This window comes from Struthio camelus, chromosome 18 (genome assembly GCF_040807025.1).
Source record: "Struthio camelus isolate bStrCam1 chromosome 18, bStrCam1.hap1, whole genome shotgun sequence".
NCBI lineage: Eukaryota > Metazoa > Chordata > Aves > Struthioniformes > Struthionidae > Struthio > Struthio camelus.
Window position 1 is genome coordinate 10,217,648 of NC_090959.1, and position 17,060 is coordinate 10,234,707.

Here is a 17,060-nt window from a genome sequence, read left to right on the forward strand (position 1 = left end):
GGTATGTCTTGTACTGTTGTGAACGTTTCAAGGGCACTCTGTTGCATTGACTACTTATGCTAATATCTTTGTCAGCTCTGGACCAACGCTGTTTCCTGATGGCAAATGTAAGATTGTGCAAGTTCCATCGTCTCAAGCTACTGAGCTGTTTAGTTTCGCTTGCCTTTCAGACTCCATTGTCCAAGTACTTAGGTCCAAATCTTCTGTTACAGTACTCCTGTAAGTAGAACGTTTGAAAAAAAGAGCCTGGTGTTTCTCAGTTCTCCCTCATTGTTAAGGAGGTATCATTTGCTAAAATCTAGAAACCAAACAGTGTGCAGACAGTACTACACCTGCTCCTGAATACCTTCAGCAGGTTTTGATGGTTTTAACGTGTTCTTCCACAAGTTACTTATTCCTCTTTCTTTCTCTGTTTGCTGTAAGAAAGACGTTTACAGAAAAAACTTGACAGTTATGAAGTAGTGTTGGCCACATGCGAAGTGATAATAAATTCAAAAAGAGAAATAGCCCCTATAAGTGTAGAATAAAATGTGTTGTTAGTGGTAAACCGAGTATTTTTGAAACTAAAACAACTTTCTCTCTCCTTTTTCTTTTTTTCTTTTTTTTTTTTTTTTTAATATTTTGGGTAGGTTTGAATTAACAGTTCATCCTACAGGCAACTAAACGTTAAAGTGAAATCTTGTAAGACTTGCTTGGCTCATGGAACTAGCTTGGCTCTGTGGGTTAAGTTAGACATTCCCCAAGGGTTTTATTTAGTTGGGACTTTCTGGGCTGCAACTTATACTGAGGTATCACTGCTGCTTTCTTATAAACGCATCCGTTCTCGGGTTTTAGATCGGTGTCACTAGCATGACATGATCTACGTGGAGTTTGAGTTTAGCATCGTTGAACATCTGAAATCACAAGAAATGCTACTAACTGATTACTTAAAATTCAGAATTCATGTATGAATCAAACTGGGCATCTTTAAGACAAATGGGGGAGGAATGCAATTGTACAGATGAAACAGAAAAAATCTGTATGTGGAGTGAAAGCTTGAATTCTTGCCATAAAGCTATGTCCGGCGGATGTGAGTAAAAGTAGTCCAGTGGATGTGAGAATTGGGAGGCTTGTTTCAGTCACCAGCTCTGCTGCTGATTTTGTTTTCCTTTGGCCAAATAAATTAATTTTTTTTCTTCAGTCTCCTCATATACAGAAGGGAAAGAATCGAAAACATGCATACTGTACTGGTATTCTGTCATCAATAATATCTTAAGTAGTTTGGGAGGGATTCATATGATTTGGGGGGCTACTATCTGTAAATTAGGTGAGCACTGTGTGTCAGAAAGTGGAGCTGCTGTAATGCTACAGGCATACAGCATTGTATGAGGATTTTCTTCTGTGACAGAGGCCTGTTGTCTAGCAAAGGGAAGGATAAGATCTCTGCACAGAGTGGAAGTTGTTCAAAATGTGAGTCCAGTAGGAGGCTTATTGAAGACGAGATTGATTTGCAAAAAAAATTTGAAAATTGAATCTAACTAACAAAAAAAAAAACCCCAGAGCTCTTCGCTGGAGGGAGTAATCACAGTGTTCCTGAGTGTAGAGTTTCTTATTAGACCTTACTTAATTCTGTTAGTTTCTGGAATACTAATTTGGAAAAAGCTTAGTATAAACTGAGATAATAAGGCAAACACTGGAGGATTGCCTAAGGTTTTGTATCATCTCCACAATGCTAATTGGGAATACTGTCAGTGTTCAGACGTTTTACAGAATTATATCAATCTAAAGCTTTGGTATTTTAAAAATTTTAGATTATAATGTTTGTATCTGCACCTCTATAAAAGTGTATACTGAATCACTGTCTGTCAGAGGAAAGCAACCTTAGTAAACAATAAGTGTGTGTATTTTTTTTCCTAAAATAAGTGAGTTTATAAAAATGCAATGTAAAAATAGATTATTTATGATGTTCTGAAGTAATATTTTAAACTTGATCAGGTCTGTAAGCTTTGATGTTTGCAGCACTTAAAATTGAAATTTATTTTTTTTTTTAGTCATTAGTCAACTTGTCTCATTCCTGTTTGCACAAGGAATGTTTTTTATTCATCTGTCTGGTGCCGGTGGACATGCCCTTGCTGATTTGGCTGGGAGAGGCATTATGATACAGCATCAAAATGCCTTTTTGTGTTCACTTTGTAGATCATGTAGTACAGATGCCAGTTCATTTTCTACCAAATACTGTGAATTTAGATGTGCTTTTTCTCTCACCCACGCAAAACAGTGAAGATTTAACAGCTTGCCTGTCATAATATACTAAGAAAAAGTGATAAAAGTGATTCTTGGAAGTTCATGTGATTCTGTTAATAGTGATAGCTGATCTAATTTAACTTTTTTTCTGTGTTTTCTAACAATTAAGAGAAAGCATTCATGGGACAACAGTGAAAAATTTGATATCCAAGTTGAGAAGGAGAATGAGGTAGAATAAAACTTTTTGAAAGGTTGTAAATGCTTTCTCTTTCTTATTCTGTAGGTTCTGTTCCGTATGCTTTCACTTTGCACAACAGTTTCTCCTGGAACATGGACTCTGTGTGTGTGTGTATATAACTTATGTTTCATATACATGTGTGTGTGGGCGCGTGCTCCCAAATTGTGTGTGTTTTTTTTTTTTTTTCTGGTGGCTTTTGTTTCTAACTTATACTCTCTAGCTGTGTCTTACCTTGTCTTTGTTGGTGTGATAAATTATACTACGTTTTTAAGCAGGAGAATTTTCTCTGTATCACTCATATTGAGCATATAGCTTAATTTGTTGCTGACATGTTAATCTGTGGAAAATAACTGGACAGTCCTGCTTTCTAGTTGGGCAGATCTTTTGTGAAAGAAAGTAGAGAGAAGAAAAACTTTTCACTGAATCCAGCATTAATCTTAGGGAGGTATATTTTCGATTTACTGCAGTAGAATACTGATACCTACATTAAAGGCCTATTTCAGAGGCCTGGTTGTCATTCTTGGCACCTGAAACTGGATTTCTACTTTCTGTTTCCTTCTCTTTTAGGATACTGGCCTTAAAGAAGTATTTTAGGTTTGTTTTCCCCCCCCCCCCCCCCACACACACACGCACACTGTGTAATGCAGTGGAAAGAATAGGAAGAAGCATGCTGTAAGAGTCTATTCCTTTTTCATAGCAGTAACCATGTTTTACTTCTGCATATGCCACTGCTGCTTCTACCTGAAACTATAGTTCTCCTTGCTCTTGGTTGTGGTGGCGCTTTGGGAACACATAGTTAATGAGCTAAAGAGACCCCCTCAGCACTGACAGTGAAGTGATCAATGACAGGGAAGATTCACTTCTCTCACCAACTAAAACATTGTTCATTCAGTCAGATTTGAATTGTACGGCACAGTTTTTTCCTTCCACTTAGAAGACTGTTAAAACAGCTTCTGCATAAGTAGGAAAAAAAGCACTAATAAAGCAAGTTTTGCATTCTGCCTGTATGTGCAATTATGTGCATATAGACCGTGTGGAGCTATGCAGATCTAGCTGGAGGCAGAGGGGAAACTGACCTCTCTGTTCAGAAAATTTACTATAGTTTGTATAACAAAATCATTACTTGTTGAAAATGCTGCTAAGTAGTAGTATTTTGAACTTAGAGTAGCTGCTCTGTTTGTGATCTTTCAGGTGCTTTTTCTTGTATCACAAGTTCCCAGAATTTTATGTTTTTTCTGTGAAGTGCTTGTTTCATGGCGTACTTGATGCTGTGAGCGATTCTACAAAAGGCACTCTGTTTCTTGGATTCTTTATATTTATTTGGAACAAGAACAAGTGGTCTACACATAAGAGGAATGTTCTCATAACCTTCTTCCCCTGTGTGCATTTGAATGAGAATTGCTTGTTTATATCATTTCTAATCCCACAGCAGCAGGTTACAGCAGCATAAACAGTGTGACCTTTCAGTGTGATCACAGGAAGTAAAATAAGAAATCTATTTTAAAAATGCATCTTTGACTAAGGAAGAGTTTACTTCCTTTTTCTGACAGGAAAAATAACCCGTATTAGTTCAGATCTTGATTCCATTATGCTGCGCAGGGCCTATTTTTTCCACTGGCTTCTATACAGTCATTGCAGCTCTTTGAAGTAGGACACTGAAGCCGTTTGAAGTACGGACTCTGTCCTTCTAATTTAGAATTTTACATTATCCTTCTACTTTGCACAGGGGTAAATGACTGTAAGATGTGGGCTGCTGGAAAGATAGAACTCGGACACAAGCAAGAGGATTTAGTAAAAGGTAATTATTTTGGAAAGAGAGGAGTGCTGGTGGCTGGAACAAGGACTGTAGAAATACTGTGTAGCTCATTAAACAGACAAATACACTCGCTCACTCACTCACTTCAGAAATTCTCTGAATATTTCTGGAAATGTAAGAAGAAGGGTGAGAATTTCAACCAGCAAGGGATGGAGGGAGTGAACAGCTACCCATCTAGAAAACATTCTACATCCCTTTACATCCCTTTACAATTTAATCAAATCATCCCTTTACAAAAACATCCCTTTACAATTTAATCAAATAGGAAAGCAATAATAGCACTTTTTCATAAACTTCTGACAAAGGAGAATTTTCACATTAAATTGCAGTTAGCCTGTCTAGGACTGTGAAGTGCCTAACAATGTCTGTAATATGACAGGCTTAGCATAAAAGAGAATCTTGATTTAACTAGCACGGTGTTTCCATTCGCAGTATTGATATCTTCTCAGAGTTGGCCTGAAGTGTTTCATGACCAGAGCAGAACTGCCTTTGTACTGTTTCAAAACTAGCATAGCAAATATCCGAAGGACAAAATGTGCTGTGAACCAACAAACCCATCCTTTTTATCCTCGCATATTACAACATTAGCACTGACTAAATTGTAGTGTACTGATTCAAAATAGGGTTGGTTTTTTATTGTTTTTTAGGGCTTTTTTGCTAGTGAGCAACATTTAAAAAGAAATTATCAGAACAAAAAATAGATGCTCATTAATATTTTTCCTTTAGACAGCAATTGGCCTCAGTCATTCCACAGTAATCCCTCTAGTAACTTATCTACCTCTATTAACAGACAGCTAAACTATGAAAGAGTTTGCAGTAGTCTCTGGCTCATGGAGGCGAGCAGAGGCGGAAATGGGTGGTTACGTGACTTGGGGAAAGTGAGATTCTGAACAGCCTGAGGTTCAAAATCAGGAGGCAGCCTCTGTCCTCACTGGAGGAGTGCTCATTAGCAGGCAGTGCTCGGGGGGTACCCCCGAGTTCTGGAACTGATTTGTTTTCCATTTCCATCAAAACAGGTCTTGTTTTCAGTAGTGCTGAAAGATTGGAACAGGAGGTTGAAAATATGCAAAATCTTTACAACTGCTAAGTTGCTGGATTTATTAGAGACCATTAATCTTGCAGTAGTCTTTTTAAAGGTTGTCAAGAAGCAGGCAGAGTAGAAAGACTTTATGGAAATTACTAACAAGAAATTCATGACCAAACAAAACATAATTTGTGTAAAGGTTATCATTCAGAGCCTCAGTTAGGATCTGAGTCCATTGTGCTAAGCTTTATGTGATTGCGTTGTTGTACAATGCAATGTACAGTCTAGTTTTCTGTGACCGATAGCGGGAAATTCCTTATTATTTGCTATTATGTCTGCTACGTTCTCTACTATGTGAAGCTGGGGTTTGTGGGTGGCTAAACTGTTAGGTACTTGGTTTCTTTTAAGAGTAGTTAAATAGGTTAACATTGCTACCTAGTTAGGAGGAAGTGCTCAAACATTTATGAAGGCTATTTTATTATTTTCGTATAAAAATGTGTGCCTCAGAACTTTAAGAAAACAGCAAAGGCTCATTAAGGTTCCTTATACTGAAGTCTTCCCTAAAAATGTTTTCTGCATTTAAGTGTTTCTCTGCACATGAACTTCTGGCTTTAAATGCCTAGAGAAAATAATGCAGTCCTATAATAAAATGCCTTGCCATCAGCATTGTGTATATGATAGCAGGTACTTGTGTGTGATCCTAGTAGCTGATAACCTTCATTTGTGGATCAGTGCTCAGGAGCCCTTAGCATAACGGTCTCTTGGGGGAGAGCAGGTAGGAGAGGACGTGCCGGAGAGTGTTTTAAAGATGTTTGGAAGTTATTGTGTTACTTTTTTAATGAGAGTTCCAGACACGTGCTAAGACTGCAAATGGGGTTTGAGATAGCCACCAAATTATAAAGCATGTTTAGTCAAGACTGATAACTGGCTACGGCTGACAGGAAGCGGAACATTATGAGCAAGAGTCCAGTGGAGCTATAGGGTGTGGAGAACTAGGTATAGCAATGTGGTCTGGGCTGTAAAAGAGGAGTATAGGAAGTAATAGGAGTTTTGCATTTCCAGAGAGGATGCTGTAATTACAGAGATGGAAGTTATAATAGTTTCTTGGCTTTGCTGAATGGATTGGTGTTCTCTGAGTGAATTATTTTAGACTTGCAGTAATAGTAGATGCATGAAGTGGCAAAATGTGCATCTAGTCTGGCCCAGGCAACTTACTTTCACTCACAACATTGTTTTATTAGCATGGGGAAGATTAAACAGTCCTTTCAGGACCTAGCTTGTCAAGTTTTATAGTCTTTTTCTCATCCTGGAGTGCAGAGTGCTAATTCTTCCTGTGTTAAGATTCCTGTGAAAGGTCATCTTTACTATGTAATGTGCCTGTTTAACACTAGCTCAGCATTTTTTGCTTTTTAAACTCTCAGTTGCTTTCAGATGGGGAGATGATGACCCTCACAGCTGAAGGTGAAAGCTCTCCCACAGTGTTATGGCAGTTAAAGCAATCTCCAGTAACACAGCATTTGTTCTGTCAGTGTCTCAAAGTATTGCTTTACAACTTGGAGAAATAATAAAACATAGAATAAACTCTAGCATTAAGGATATGGTTTCTTTTGGGGCTGGTAGAGGGGTTGTATCATCCCGCTTGGGTCTGCTGGCCATAGATAGATTTTCTTACACACAGTCTCTTCTGAAGACATACTTTTATTCACCTTTCGTATATGAAAACTAATTCCTAACGCACACCAGAAACAATGCTTATGAGGTCTTAAAAGCAGTACTATTTCTACTATGTCTAAAGACTTAATAAGCTTTATGGTTTGTATGTGAAGGACATCTAGTAAAGCAAAGTACTCAGAAACCTAATTCAAATGTAACTATTGTAACTTCTCTGCATGTCTATTCAGTATATTTGTTTTTCTGAAGTACCATGTTGCATCTGTGCTATCAGGATTCAAGGGTTAATATTCTCTTTCAAAAAAAAGATTTTTTTTTTTTTTTTTCCACTTAGAACAGCTTACTACTCTGGAAGTAGTTGCGTAAACATTCAACTTTAAGTGCAACATCTTCTGTTAAACCTTCATGTAGAACAGTGGTGCCCAACCTTTCTGTCCTGCAGCCATGTGAAGGCTGTACAGTCTGTTCTGTCTCTGTCATCAACTAACATGCTTGTGCACTTGTCATGTGACTTGCAGCCCTTATATGACCCGACATTCCTATAGTCAGGTAAAGAAATGTGTAAGCTGTATGAGACAGGAGAAAAGAGGAAATGGCATCAGTGTTTGACTTATCCAATAGCCATATTTCATCCACAGGTAGTGAGCTGGTCATCTCAGGTTTAGAAACTGTAAACTTTAATATTAAACTAGCTTAACTTAGTTTGGTTACTTAAAGACATGTTAGACAATCATATGAGAAAACAGGAGTATCCTAATTCTGCTTTATCTAACAAGCAGTTTTCAGCAGTACTGTTTCTTCTCAGCAGGTTTTTGTGTGCCTTGCAGTAGCTTGGCAACCTGTAGGTTGCACCCTTCAGTGATTTCAGTATGCTTTTAATCATCACTGAAATCTTCCTTTCCAAATTTGAGTAAGTAGTAAGTACTGTGAAGTGGGCACCTACGATAGAACAGCAATAGAAACGTTAAATGAATCTTGACTAAAAGAAGCTGTTCATGGAAATTGGTAATCCAGTTGGTTTCTTCAAATTTTAGTGCAAAAATCTTTGTTGAAATTACTTTGAGAATGGATACTTTTAGCTTCTTTCTGTTAGTGGTGGTTAACCGGCTAGAGCTACTTAAAGCTTATAAATACGGATTTGAGGAGTATGCTAAAAGGCATAACTGCCAAAAGCGTGACTACCTGCTGGTTACGTTGCAGCAGCAAAGCTGGTTTGGCTTTTCTCTGCGTGCAGAGGCATGAACATGCTTTGTGCTGTCCTGTTAATTGCACGTTCTCGTTAAACTTGAATCTCAGTATGCTAGAAATGGTGCAAAGCTTTTGCTAATAGTATGATGAGTATTTTTTGGCATAATGAATCTTTAGTTCCATTGCCTGTGTTCTTACTAATATCTGACAGAGTTTGCAGTGAAGCTTTCTTATAGCATAGATTAAGACTTGCTGTGGGGTCTTTTTTGTATTCTTAGACCCTAATTTGTAGGGAAGAAACAGACTGCAGGAGGGAAACCAGCTTACATTATGGAGTTGGTACCTTTTGTAACATGTGATTCATAATTTTGAAAGAACGGTGTTTCTTGATGCTAAACAAATTCTAGTAACACTTTTAACCTAAAAATTGCATCTCAGGATAGCCAGTAAAACCATGTTACGGTGCCAACGTCTTAAAGGAAATGATGTTTACCACTAAATAAGACCTAGATGTATTTTTTTTAATAGGTGATGTGGAGTTCACAGCTTCCTATTTAACAATTCCTGCCACTTCCTTTCTTGTATGTTTTAGTACTTCCTCCACCTGTGAGCTCGTAATTTTGAGAATCTTGATGGAATTAGTAGAAAGCTGGAAATCTGGTTGTTGCCTAGTCCATAGTATTCTAAATCCAAAAATAATACTGATGTGGTCAGAACGTGTGCTGCATGTAGTCATAGTGAGACTTTATCCAGTTAGCTTCTGCAAATTAATTAGAAAGTTTTACTTAGCGTTGAGAGTATTGAAGTACATCACTTATGAGAGATGACACCCCTTTTGCTATGAGAGAAATAATTTTGCTTTAAATGCTGACTGCAATTCCTTAATGTTTCAAAGTATTGAAAAGATCTTACTTAAAAGAAGAATGAATCCTTTCCTTTTCATGTTAAACATTTCCTGGTATTGCCTTGCTTGTTCTTTTAAAGGTTTAATGCAGATTTTTGTGTTACAGAGGTGGTTTTTTTTTTTGATAGTTTTTTCTAGAAAAAGTAGATTTAAAGACAAATCTTTGTGGACAGAAATATTTTTTAAGAAGTCATTCTCTTAACTTTCCTTTTTTATAAAAATACTAGTAAAATAACTAACATGATAAATTTAAACCAAAAAGTTGACAGCTTAAATAGGACTTGTTTTTGAATGCTAATTCTAAACTCGCTGTGATAATGCACGTTGTTGCACACATGTCATTCTTCGTTACTTATCTGCCTGTTTCTGCAGAGTAAGAATCTGGTACATGTAAAGCCACCTATGCTTTAAAATTAAAATCTTTGACAACCAGCCCGTTAATTCATACTCAGGTATGCTCGTCATTGGTCTGTGACTACTTCTACCAACTACCTTCAATGATATTTTGACTGTTGTCTGTGGTGGGATAATCAGCATTTTGAAAATCTCACTGGGGAGGTGCAATGTATTCAGAGGATTGTCTATCAGAAACTTGGGCTAAATGGATGAGATACAGTGTTATATGTACAAGTTGGCCAAAAAATAACTTTAATTTCTAAAACACTTCTTCTATCGTGTGAACAAAAACAGCTCCAAAATTCAAGCCTCCACGTCGTCTTTCTAAAATACGGAGGGCTTACAAAAAACTGTCATGACAGTTCTGATGTATTATATTTGAAAAGTGTGTTCAAGTCTGTTTCAGGCTATTGCTGCTGAGTAGATACAGGCACTACGTGAACACTTTTGTGCGCTGATTACTGAAACTAGAGTTCAGAGCTCTGGACAACACTTATGAACATGGCTCTTGTTCATAAGCAAGCAGCTATGAACTGGACCTTTTCTTTTCCTTTCAAGACAGGCTCTTCTGAATGTTCCGGATAGAGAGGAGATTGCGTTTACCTTATCAATTAAGAATATATGCCTATATAAATGAAACATTACAGAAAAAATAGTGGTAAGTCTCTAAAATCTGAATAATCTGTTGCTGTCACATTTGATATGGTAACAGTATTGTGAGAGGGAAATAACCTTTGGGACTCTTATAACATGCAAACTAATTAGAGGTTACAATGAGCACAGCTGTCTCTGCCAAGCTGACTAAGCTAGGAATTCAAATTACTATTTTTAGCTAGTTTACGATGCCACTAGTTCTCAATGGTACTCATGTTATTACCTTTAAACATTATATTAGTGTGTATTTATCCCACTGATTAGGTACAACTGAAAATTTTAGTGCAACCAATCTGTCACTTTTCAGCTCGGAGCAGCGTGCATATACAGACAAAACACTTCAGATGGCATCTGGGCTGTGGTAGACTAGAATCATGTCTGACTTGTATGAGTTTAAACTGAAGGTTTCCTCAGAGGAAGAGGCATATTACCTGGCACAAAGTAGTAGTTGTTTTCTGTAAGTTGTTTACAATAGCCTCTCTAGCATCCATAGTCTCCGTTTCCTTGCCCTCTAAGAAAGTTGCCTTGCTCTGTTACACAAGAATTTCCTGTCTGCTGCTGTTTTTATTCAGAAATGCTTTTCTGTTGCTCCTCGATATATGATCAATATACAGCTCTTGCAAAAATTTTTATAAATTCTGTACAGATAGCTAAACATCATTGCAGTTAACTGTGCTTCTGCAGGCTATGAAATAACTGCACTAATTCAAGAATTTGGAAGACAGTGCTGGTATTTCATTAGAGCGAGTTACTTTGTGCAAGATATTTACAATTCTGTCAGATATTGTCAAGACTAACTTCAAAATTATATTCTGAACTTGTTTCTTTTTTCTAATAAGCTTTATCTGCTACTTTATGCAATGATTATTGGATGAGCAAAAGTGTTCCTCATAGTATATGTATACTGAATAGACGTCCTTCATGTGTAAATTTGTTACCTTTTTTTAAAAATCAATTTAATTTTAACATGTGTGAGTAACATATGGCAAGCTGCTGTCTAAAACGTCTTTAACTGCCTATACTTTCCAAAAGCATTTCTGACTAGCTTGAGATAAGAACTCAGTTTAAAACTATTCTAACTCTTGTTTGCTTCTATTAATACCAAAACCTTGGTTACTTTATCCTCTAAGTTAAAGCGGATAAGGTCTGAGTTTAGTTTTAGTCAGCACTGGATGCAGAAAATGATTGTTGAAAATCAATCCTGTTTTCATAAGCGTTAAACTAATTCTCTTTTTTCATGATGGTAAGAGACTTCCAGACCAACTCAAATCAAGAAAATAAAAATTAGACAAACTCTAGAAGATGGTTCTGATTCCTAAGCAATAATCCTTCTCTTTCTGGTTTTATGTCATCGTGGAGAATAGGCCACTAAAAATTAACCTAGGTGTCTTTTTGTATTTAGAAAGACTTTATCACAAAAAACGTAAAGGAAATGCATGTTTTCCAGGCCTGGCTCCTGTGACTCTGGATGATGTCCACTTCCAATGACAATTTTTTTCTATAGTGCTAATGGTGGGGGAGGGGAGCTAATCTAAAACTTTTTTCCCTTGTCCCTAGGGACCAGGGAAGACAAAAGCATTCCTACAAGAGCCAAAATAATTGCACAGAGAGATATCCTCCCTGCTCAAAGGAGAAGAATATAGTTGTTCCAACACAGCTGTCGACCAAAGAGTGTTACAGTGTAGTAGTTGGATTCCTAAAATGGTAGTAAGAAAGACTGACTCTTAAGTTAGAAACCTAATGAGTTAGCGTTGCAGATGAAAACTAATCTGTTGGGAGAACACAAGCAGCATCCACAGCAGCAACCAGGAAGCATCTTCAGCTGCCTTCAATGGGCGACTTCCTCAGTTGTTACATTTGAGCTCCTCTTGAGGAGATATGGCTGTGATAATGGGTATTTGGAAGAGAGAAGGTAGATCAAAATCGCTGCTGTAGCTGAAAGGCCTGTTGCTTTCCCATTGAAACCCTTTAATTTTTTGACAGTCCATGTTTGCTACAAACATTTTGTTTGAAATGTAGTGCCAAAACCAACAAGAATTTGACGTTAGGTCATGCAAAGAACAATAGCAGTGATGTGAAAAATATATGAAATTTTCTTTTGTAAGTATTAGAAAGATATTTTAGTAGCTTTAAGTCTCTAATGAACTTGAAAAGGATTATGTATGTGTATATTCTTATGCACAGCCTTTATAATCTTTTCCCTTTGCGTGCAAATTCTAATGCTGCGTTAACAGCATAACGGAAATGAACTAGTGATAAATCTTGGAGTGTATGCAGTCTGTTACTTTCCTTATTACTCGTTACATTAACTGTCATTTCTAGGAGTTATTGCAAAGTGCCAAATAAGTTGGCAAATTCGTAAAGAGCTCTATAAATAAATGTTAGAACAACTCCAGAGTTCTTTAAAAACTCACTTTTTTTGGAGATATATTGTGCTTTAAGACCTCTTCAGAATTAAAATTTCTTTTCTCTGGCACAAGTTAATTTTTGCTTTTGGTCAAAGTGTCTCTATGTAGCCATCTCTAATTCCATATAGTTTTTAATATTCACTTAGGGCACCAACTAGAACTTCTAAAGTCATCTTGTTTCCTGTTTTCAGGTAGTATTTGTAAATTCCATCTTTGATCTTCTTTTGTGGAGCCATCATTACTAGTAGCTGGATCACCACTTTAAATGTCAGTTTTGCACCATTCAAGAGCTAGAGAGACACAAGTTTTTTTCTTTTTAACCTTACCATCCAGCTGCAACAGAAAGTATTGCTGTAAAATAAATTGAAAACTAAAAAGAACATGTTCCCAATTGCTGCATGCAAGGTTAAAAATCCTTGTGATTTTCTGCAGCATATCATGAATGCTGTTCTGAGAGTTCTACTGCTCAATGTATGTGTGTGAAACCAAACTCTCTGAAAAACAAAAACCCACTATTTCTTATCTTTACCACTGGGAGACTGTTTAAGAAAACATCTGTTGTTTCTCTGACTTGTTAGGCTTGCCTTGAGGATTAGAACTCTGCAATACCCAAGAGCTAGGCAAATAAAATTTTTCCTTTACTGAATTCAGTAGAGATGATGACTTTGTAGTAGTTGGCAGTTTTACCTACATCCCAGGGGTTGCTAAGGTCGTGTCATTCTGTAGATACTTTCTCTGTCCCTCAGGGCCCAGTCACTTTATCAACTCATTCCTAACTAAAATCCCTTGTGCATCATAGGTGATACCTAATCAGTTCAATTGAGAAGAAGTGTAATACAATTTGTTAGCAAGGCAGCCTTTCCAGCTTATCTAGCCTTTCCAGCTTACTTGGGGTTTTGGGACTGGTGTGTGTGTGGCTTTTTTATTTAAAAAAAAAAAAAAAAAAAAAAAAAAGAGTTGTCTTTGCCCTTAAGATCCTCTCTCACTGGCCTAGCAATTTAGGTAGTGGGCTCATACTCCTTGCTGCCAATTTCTGCACTCTAGTTTCACAATGAAATTGTCTTTCCCTAGGGAAAGTGACATGATGATATGTATGTTATGATAATTGAACTGTTTGTGGAATTACCTTTTTTTGGAAGCTCTGATGTTGTGATTTCTCAGATAACTTCATAAATGCATCAGGAGGAGAACTGTGTGAGCTGCTTATATGAGCTGTGTTGCTGAAGCCTGCTGTGTGGTGAAACTGCATCTTGTCATTTCAAACTTTTAGCAGTGTGTTTGCAGAAGATGTAGCTAAAATGTTCTCCTAGCACTGACTTCATTTTCCTCTAATGATTTCTAACTGTGATGTATTCTAAAATAATTAGCTTTCTGTCTTACATACAATATCTTAACCTGAAAATTTTGGTAATTATCTCCTACCCTTTTCTCCTTGACAGTTCAGTAACTTTAAAATGATTTTTTTTAGTTATAGAGTGTATGTTGAGTAGATATAACAGCAGATAGGGAATAATGGACTTAGCTAGCCCTTTGTTAATGGGATGTGTATTCTGGGATATCAGTTAGTAAGCTAGATGTGTTTAACTCATGTCACCTGTGAAAGGAATAAAAATGATGCTATGGTAGTTCTGAAGTTTTATAAGTTTCAGCGGTGGGTTTAAAAAAAAAAAAGAGCAAGTGTTGAATTTCTTTAAAAAAATCTCTTCTAACACTTGGAATTTGGAATTTTATTTAGTTTCTTTAACATATTAGTCTTCAGCCAAATGACTGCAGTGTTTGTCTATTAAGCAGTTAAACTGCTGTGCTATTTGTTTGGCTTTTAGTCAACATACTTTCCAGGAAAAGGTGAAAGGACACAAATACCACAGACAAGTTTCATTTATAGCTCAGTGAACGTGAAGTGTATCTTCTAATGTAAAATGAAGTCTCTTTTAAAACTTAATCAAGCCTTAGTCAAAAGATTCGAACTTCAGCTCCTCAAACATATAGGACTGCCTACTTTCAAACAAGGTGTGTGCGCTAATACTCATCAAGAGCACAGAGCTTGTTCTGTGTTTGGATGATCTGGGTCCTTTGGTAATTGTAGTAGTTTGCTTTTAGTACATTAAATGGGCATGTTAATAGTCTCTCCAACTGATTTAGAGGGCTTGAAACAGTGACAGTAGCTCAAATATTAGTTTAAACAGCTGACTGGAGCCTATCTTTGGGTGGAAGTTTATATTGTTCTATATTGGTACAATACCTAGTATAATAGGAACCTCTCAAATTCCGTGTTAACAATGAAATAGAAATACTAGATATTGCTAACATTTACTTTTTTTTGTTGGGCAGTGTGCTGGCATACCTACATAAATAGAGGAGTAAGATGTGTTCAGAACCAAAGGTCATGGAACAGACCTATACATTGGGACCAAAAAATGGGAGAGAGGAAAAAAGAATTCGCAAAGGCCTGATCAGCTTTTAGCTGACAAGACATCAAGTGTATTGCCTGATGAGGGTGCTTAGGTGGTGGTAGTGATAGAAGTGGGTCTGATTGCAATCTGCTGATTGGATCCAAAATACGTCATTGTTGCCATTCAGATGCCAGTCCAAGTTTAAATTCTGAAACAAAAAATCAATTACAGGGTCTCCGATGTATCATTTTTTTAAATATGTGAGTAAGAGAAAGTCAGCAACTGTAGTTTTGTTAGGAAAGACGTAATTTAAAAACTCTCAAAAGGAAAAGGAAAAAACTCACAGGTGGCCTTTTGTTGTAGTTACCAAGATCAAGGAGACAGTTTTTCAGAGTGGACACCTGGAAGAGGAGGAAGACAGCTTCAAGCTGCCTTCACATTGCCCTACAGACAGGATCCCGTAATGATTTTAATTGCTCACTACTGTTGTCATACAGTTGACAGAAAATGGGAGTATAATTGTTAGCATATTCCCTAATGAAAGAAGAGATCAGAAGTTTTTCTCCCTACAGTAGAGCATACACTCTGCCGCCTTGTACCTGTATAGGTCAAATCGCATGTGCAGTCTGCATAAAGGGAGAGGATGCTAGCTTATGAGACAGAGCTGTGAGCCTGTGTTCATTTACAGGAACCTTCTTCAGCTGCAAAATTTTAAACGTACTGGTTTCACTCTACTGAAATCAATTTACAGGAAGTCAGGCTGGAGTGATTCACTTTCTGCCTATTGATTTCTGTCCTAAGTGAAACTTATGATATTAACAAAGCATGAGTGATGGTTAGGCATCACTTCAAATGACTGAAAACAATAAAGCTTTTTTTTTTCTTCTTCTTCTTATTAAAGTTTTTCTAAAGGTGAGATTTAAATCTGAAGAAGAATGATCCAGAGTAATTCCTGTAATGATGATGAAGTTTACAGGTAGCTTGTTTTTATATAGGACAAGAATTCACACTGCTCTTCTCCCTTTACTTCAGTACCTTTTTTTGTATCTTCTGAGAATATATTAGCCACTACTCGGTAGAAAAACCTGCATTCAGGGCTCCAAAAATAGACTATCCATGTGTTTGCATAATCACAGCAGAGGTAAAGAAGAAACATCTGATGATGGATCTTGAAACAGAGTAAAAAAAAAAAAAAAAAAAAAAAAAAACACCCAAAACTTAAAGGATAGTTCAGTTTATTCCTTCTCTCTGTTTAATTTTATTCTGTTAACATTTAGGGATGAACAAAGCTTTTTTTTTCTTCTGTCACCATTCTTGCAGTTTGTAATGGGAAATGAATTTTTGGATTTTTTTTTCTTAGTTTTAATTCTACAGTTTTTAAAACAGCATATAAAGCTTTAAGACACTTGAGGAGTAGAAAAGAATTATTGTCTTAGAGTGAAAAAGGTTTATGATTAAGTGTTTAAATCTGTTAATAGTGTCTATAGATTACTTCAAAATTATTTTTTAGAAAACATCTGCTGAAACATTGCATAGACTAATAATGCAGCATGTTACATCTCTATTGCATTATTATGTAATAATTTTATATAGAGAATGAAACATTCCTTCACTTGAGTGCCATAAAACTTGTTCTCGTTGACAAAATATTCTCTCTGACTAAGGCAATTAGAATTGTCTGACTCTTTCAATAAAAACGAGTCAAAATCTCTTTTGAATGCCTTTATTACTGAACAGATGTAACTCAACTGGTGGTGTTTTTCAGACACATGTTAGTATACTTATCATGATTCATATACTGCTCTCCATAAATCTTTGGTGCTTTTTCTGTAACTATTTTCAAGTTATTTCTCTCTCTTCCAAACATTGTAAACTTCTTTTTGATGAAGTCCAGATTCTAAGTGATGATACAGTGATGATGGTTTTTGTAGATATTTCTAGTTGCTCAGTCATCTTAACTTAATCACAAGTGAGTTTGTTCTTCTTGGGTGTAAAGTGTGTGTGTGTTTTTTTTTTTTCCATGTGTATCTTCATCCATCAGATTACCTGTAAAAGTCAGAGCAAATTCTGGATTTTAGTTTGCTGATTTTAGTGAGGGATGAAGTGAGTTTTTATAGCTTGATCAAATGCCTGTTACATAAAGAA

At 36.5% G+C, this 17,060-nt stretch overlaps 1 protein-coding gene across 3 annotated transcripts in view; it reads left to right on the forward strand.

The window, feature by feature from the left end:
• The window catches only part of PTPN1 (protein tyrosine phosphatase non-receptor type 1), a 46,579-nt gene that overhangs the window by 4,916 nt on the left and 24,603 nt on the right, over positions 1-17,060 (forward strand). The window contains exon 2 of one of the 3 annotated variants that reach the window (XM_068912481.1): positions 10,019-10,118. The exons of the other annotated variants lie outside the window; for them this stretch is intronic. The gene's annotated coding sequence lies outside the window, so the exon portion shown is untranslated. The remainder of the gene's footprint in view (positions 1-10,018; positions 10,119-17,060) is intronic. 3 annotated transcript variants of the gene reach the window in all.